The sequence below is a fragment of the Silene latifolia genome, chromosome 5 (genome assembly GCF_048544455.1).
Source record: "Silene latifolia isolate original U9 population chromosome 5, ASM4854445v1, whole genome shotgun sequence".
Lineage (NCBI taxonomy): Eukaryota > Viridiplantae > Streptophyta > Magnoliopsida > Caryophyllales > Caryophyllaceae > Silene > Silene latifolia.
Genome location: NC_133530.1, coordinates 45,230,455 through 45,237,109, shown reverse-complemented (window position 1 = coordinate 45,237,109; position 6,655 = coordinate 45,230,455). Strand labels below are relative to the sequence as shown.

The window sequence follows — 6,655 nt, the reverse complement described above, 5'->3', positions numbered from 1 at the left end:
AAATAATCTTCAATTACCCAATAATAAACTTGAATGATAAACTTGAACAATAATTAAGGAGAGATTAATGTGTAATTTGTGGAAAGATTAAAGAGTAATCTATTCTAATCTACTCCTAATCTAATCTAAAGAAGGATTTTCTAGCTAAAAACAACCTCATCCCCCCATGGTTTGATTATTACAAATGGGGTATTTATAGTGGAAATTAGGTGGATGCATTAGGGTTAACTAAGGGCTAAACTAGTAATTACACTTTTTAAGTTGAGCAAGGAGACTCCGGTATTCTCCGAGAGAAGGGCTTCTCTTTTCGTAGCTTGAGAAGATAATCCGTGCTGTGAAGAAATCCGTGCGTACTGGGGTTGGGACGGGCGGATTCTGGTAGTGGAATCCGAGCGGATTCAGGGTAATCCGGACGGATTCTAGTGGGGCAATCCGAGCGGATTAATGAGCAGGACGCTCGGATTGTTTAGTGGAGACGGGCGGATTTGAGACAATCCGCTCGGATTGTTCTTCGGCCGTGGTTCTTCTTCTTTTCTCCCCTTTTTTGCTCATTTCTATCTTATTCTTGCGAGATTGGTCTTTAGTCCTTACTTCCTCTTCATACTAGTCCATCTAATATCATCAATAAGCTTCCAAATATGCACGAAAGACGGGAATTTCCGCCTTATTATCTCCTTTTCTACAAAACATATGAAATGCGATAGAAAAGCAAATAGGAAGGTTTTGACGGATAAAATGGCCATAAAATGCTATAATAGTATGCAAAATAGGCTCAATTAGGGGACTAAATGTGCGCAAATAATGGTCACATCATCATGTCCCAAAGTTCCACAATTTTCACATATCCCACTTGGGATTGATGAAGATGCCGTCATGGCATTAACATGATGCTTTGGTGATTTTTAGGCTTCTTCAAGTCTAGCCATAGCTTTTTCAAACTTCAAATTGATTGTATCAATGTGAGCACTAAGTTGAGCACCCAATTGAGTAACGGAGTCCACTTCATGCTTTCCTCCTCTAGTAGCCTTGCGAGGTCTACAATATTGTGAGTTATGGACCGCCATTTCCTCAATTTTGTTCCAAGTTTGATTGTCATCAACTTCGGTGAACATTCCACTCGATCCCATGTTGAGAATGTTCCTTGAATCTTCATATAGACCGTTCCAAAATTGTTGTACCAAGAACCACTCGCTAAGTCCATGATGAGGACATGAGCGACAAATTCCCTTGAACCGCTCCCAAGCTTCATACAAAGATTCTTCATCCCTTTGCTTAAAACCCGTAATTTGAGCTCTTAGCATGTTAGTCTTTTCCGGTGGGTAGAATTTTTTGTAGAAAGCTAGAGCCAACTTCTTCCAAGAATTAATTCCGAGAGTGGCCTTATCAAGGCCCTTCAACCATTGTTTCGCGGTGCCAATTAGAGAAAAAGGAAATAAGACCCATCGAATTTGGTCTTGAGTTACACCGGTTTGAGAAATCGCATCACAATAGTCACAAAAGGTTTCCATATGAGAATAAGGGTCTTCACTAGGCATCCCCCCAAATTGGCTTCTTTCGACTAATTGGATAAATGCGGATTTAGCAATGAAATTTCCGGTCAAATGTTGTGGTGTGGGAGTACCATTGGGTAGGTTCTCCTCGGTGGGTACGGAATGTGATGAAAACATAGGCATTGTGGGTTGATTTTGTGTTGTATTTTGTGTTGGGTTCTCCTCACCTTCTCTTGCAAAAGGGTTGATGAACTCAATAGTTGGTTTAATATCTACAACCTCACTAATACCTCTCAAATTTCTCCTAGCAAGTCTTCTATTGGTTGTCAAAGTTCTTTCAATTTCACGATCAAAAGGTAACAAATCACCTTGTGACCTTCTAGACATGCAAAATATTAAACAACTCGAAAACAATTAGAACAAACCTTGAGGAGTTTTACTTCCCCAAGGCAAAGAAAGACACAACTAATAACAATATAAGAAAATCTAAATCAAGATAACACCGTCCCCGGCAACGGCGCCATTTTTTGTCGGACTCGGAGCTATATTCTATTTTTCGGAACAATTGTCGTTGGAAGCACCTAGACCAAAACACAATTTATAAATTCACAAACAAATCTACAATTAGTAAAGAGGCAAGTAAAGGTCGGATCCCAAGGGACGGGAATTGAAATGAGAATTCTATTGCAACTAGTGGTGTCTTAGGGGTGTCACAAGTTGGGTTGATGTAGAAGGTCACTAAACTAAATAGCAATGAAAGTAAATAATCAAGATGAATTAAAAGGGTTGTAAACAATTGATAAAAAGTACTAGGGTGTCATGGGGTCATAGGCGAATCATGGGAATTGATCATACAAACATGTTCTCAAATTATAAGCAAGCAATTATTGTTGTGATGGATTGAGTTGGGTTATATCTTACAATCCTAGGAAAGTTTGGGTCCCGGAGCCGAATCGATTAGATTTTACAACACATACAAGTCGACTTAGTCTTCCCTATTCAACAACATGCATGGTCTAATGAGACTCGAGTTGGTTTATGTCTTACAAGTCTCATTGAAAAGATAGGTGATGGGTAAAAAATGCAAGGATTCATAGGCTCGCATTTCATCAAACATAATATGTGCATGAGTTGAGATCAAAACAAGCAAGCAAATAAACCATGAAAACATATTAATTTAAGCATGAATCATTCCCCATGTTGGTTTCCCCTAATTACCCATTAACCCTAGCTAGGTGACTACTCACTCATTATCATGTTGAACATGCTAGCAAGGTTGTCAATCATACCAAAAAAGTGAAACATGATGAATAAATGAAAGAAATTAACAATAATTAAAAAGGGATTAAGAGAATTATACCTACTAATGATTCCAATAATAAAGCAAAGAATAAAAGAAGTACTTGATGCTTGATTGAGAGGTTGTCAATGTCCCAATAATAACCCAAATAATCTTCAATTACCCAAAACAAAGGATGAACAAAAGAGAGATTAAGGAAATGAAACTTGTATTAAAACTTGATTAATTGTTGATTACAAAACTAAAGAGAGATTTGATTGATATTAACTACTCTAATAATTGGTAAGAAGAACATGCTCTTCTAATTAGACTAATGGGGTATTTATAGTGGAAATTAGGTGGATGCATTAGGGTTAACTAAGGGCTTAAATGACGATTAAGTCCCTACTTAAGGAAACACCGGTATTTTTTGAAGGATGGGCATCTTTCTTTGAAGCTTGAAGAACGAATTTGCGCTGCCTTGGAATCCGTGCGTCTTAGGCGCGGGATGTGCGGATTCAGGAGTCTCTGCCCGGGCGTCTTTTGGAGAAGACGGGCGTCTTCTAGTGGCTGCTGCCCGAGCGTCTTTGGTAGAAGACGCACGGATTGTAAGGTGGAGGACGGGCGTCTTCAGCACAATCCGCACGGATTGCTGCTCAGCTTTGTTTCTTCTTCTTTTCTTCCCTTTTCTTCATAAAATCCTTGGGGATTTCCTTGGGGATGCAAGGATCTTTCCTCATCATTGCCCAACTAATATAATATGTACAAAGGCCTTCTAATCTTGTCTCTCCTTGATGCTTGGTAATTGAATTCAATCAATTTAGTCTCATTTTGCCATGAAAATGCAAGGTTTGCACTCCTTTCCTACCAAGGACACAAAACCTCAAAGAATATGCAAAACAAAGAACTAAAGACAATAAATGACCCAAATATGCACTAAAACGCATGGGAACAAGGCTAATCGGGGACTAAATATGCGCTAATTATGGTCACATCAGCCTCCTTACGTAGTCTAATAGACTTTAAACGACCCTCCCCGATAGTCGACAAACTCTAAAATGTTCCCGACGACAGGTCCTTGGCTTAGACCCCTTGAGCCGCCTCGCGTCGTCATAGTCGTCAGGTTGTAATCTTCGATTAACCTGATGGCTATGCTTTGACTTTCGCCTTGTCCAAGCCTCAGTCAAAGTGGGGGCTCTGTAGATACCTCATTTATGCACCTCTCGCAAACCACTCGGTGATGATTGGGCCGCATGTTTGATACACGGAACTGATGTCTACCTCTTAATTGCCATCTACGCGCCGATACGGTCGTTTTGACAGTAATTAGAGTACATTTGGAGTCCGGGCCTAAAACCGTCTTCATTTTCTGATAACCGCTAAATCCCGAGTCAGAATGTTCTGGAATGTTCCGGATATTTCTATTCCATATTTTATAAATATTTCACAATCTTTAATCTTTGGTAAACAATTTCCCGTAATATTCATACAAAATATTAAGGAAAACCAAATTATCCCGTTATTCCATAACTTAAACACGAAAATCTTTCTTCCGCAGGAGGAAAACCACTTGGAACAGACGCAGCAGTGCTGCGCGCTTTCCAAGAGACGCAGATCGGCCGCGCCTCTTCCCAGGTCCTTTTCTGCGTATTTTTCGTATCTTTTTCATATCTTTCCAAGATTCACTTCCAAAGTCTCTCCGAAAACCCTATTCCTTCACGTGATTAGTATAAATAGGAGCCTTCGCTCCTCATATTTCTCACGCGAGTGTCCGCCCTTCTCTTCTCCCTTTGCATTCTAGACCTTTGTTCTTACTTTTTGGCGTCTACGTGCTTGAACATTCGACCACGTAAGCTCGGATCCTTCGGAGTACCAGCCTCGTTTTGCATGACCGACCAATTTGACCAACTCCACATCAATCAACTTAATTAATCTAATCGTTTTCCTCTTACGAGGGCACATTCGTTACATTCGAGTCGAGGATCACTAATCGATAACTTAGTTCATCTCGTTTCGTCAAACATGTAAGTTTGAGGGTGTAAATCTCTCTTTTTATTATTGTTATTTACCTTTTTGTATCATTAATGTAAGGTTTATGTCGAAAACACCTCTTAAAACCGATTTATAAAAACGTGCTTTAAAACCCTTTTTACGGATTTCCAGAAGACAAACCGTTGAGAAAGGACGCAGCAACTGCTGCGCCTCTTCGAAGGAGCGCAGTGCCTGCTGCGCCTCTTTGTGAGGCTGCCGCAGTTCCTGCATCCTTTCTTCTTCCTTCGTCCTCTGTAATTCGCCAGCCTTTATTTGTTTCGTTTATTTCTTGTTAATTCTTTGATATGATAGCATAATAATTTCACATGTATATTAATCATCATTAACACGATTAATTCATCGTTAATTCCGACTTAAATCCCTTATAATCTCATATTTGCGGGTTTTTGTCATTAAACTCAATCCGGGTTGTAGAGATTCAATTTGTTTATATTGAATTTCTGGAATTCGACCTTTGGTATATTTTCATCTGTCTATTGTCATATTCATCGCATATTCGTCATTAATTTGTCGTTAATTCGTCATGTTTAACCTAATTAATTCACCTATGTCACTAATCAATCTTTCATTCATGTAAATAATTCATCTTAATTCCGTCTCATCCATGTTTTATCGATTTATGACTCATTCGCATGTAATTAATCCATTAAATCACTTTCATCCGAGTCGAATATCGTAATCAATCCTTAAAATCATCAATTAACATTAACGATTTGCGCTTCCGCTTCACAAAGAAGAACTCACCCTTGAACAGACGCAAAGAATCGCCGCGCTTCTTCCAAAGGGCGATCTCTTTGCTACTGTTCCAGGTTGATTTCTGTCTCTGAACTTCCGTTCTGCCTTGACCTAGTTTAAGTAGCTTACGTATAATTAACTATTATTCGTACTATCGCCTACTGTTCGGTTCGTTAATTCCTTTATTCTTTCTTTTTCCCAAATTATCCGTTTTAAAGGTATTTTCGACATAAATCGCTAACCCTGTTGTAATTATTGTATTTTTTATTATTGTAATTTTCTTTATTGTATTTGTCATTGTGTTTTATATCATTTGTATGCTTCACATGTAATTGAATCTAAATCCCTACTTCGACTCAATTGTATGCTAAATTAATTGTTCACCGACATAGCCTAATTCTCACATGTTAGGATTAAAACGTTGGATGTTGCATTCCATGCATATAATCGACGATATATCGAGTATAGATGATGTCCCTAATCATTAGTAGAGGCCGCTATCGAGGCGGGCGGGATTAGGTGTTCGATCAAAAGAGCTTCCTAATACGTACCCTCACCCCTTACTCCAGATCTCTGTGAACATCCGTGTTCATTGGCATCCACGAGAGTCATTCTAGACATAGAATGCTAAGGGTAACGATTGCTTGGTGTTCTTGTCTCTACTTTGTGTCTTGACATGGCACGAAGTATTCGAACGGTTCCAATTTCCCATAAAATTGGTGGCAACTCCACAAAATGCAAACGCTTGTTCTCTCTCCCAAGCGCCCCCGTGGGCCCATTGTCCACACACTAGTATTGGCATGGCACCGTTTGAGGCTTTATATGGGAGGAGATGCAGGAGTCCGATTTGTTGGGACGACAGTGCTGAGGCAGTGGTTCTAGGACTAGAGATGGTACATGAGATGGTTGAACAGATTAAGATGATCGGAACGGATGAGAGCAGATCAGGATAGGCAAAATAGTTATGCAGATCTACATCGCCGGGATATAGAGTTTCAGGTTGGGGATAAGGTTCTTCTAAAAGTGTCTCCTATGCGTGGGGTTATGAGATTTGGGAAGAAAGGCAAGCTGAGTCAGAAGTTCATCGGACCTTATGTGA

The 6,655-nt window shown here is 39.6% G+C and overlaps 1 non-coding gene across 1 annotated transcript; it reads left to right on the top strand.

Moving 5' to 3' along the window:
• Nucleotides 1-1,194: 1,194 nt before the first annotated feature.
• LOC141658296 (small nucleolar RNA R71) lies at nucleotides 1,195-1,301 on the top strand. Its single transcript, XR_012549189.1, has one exon. It is a non-coding gene; the product is annotated as a small nucleolar RNA R71 (small nucleolar RNA).
• The last annotated feature ends 5,354 nt before the right edge of the window (nucleotides 1,302-6,655 follow it).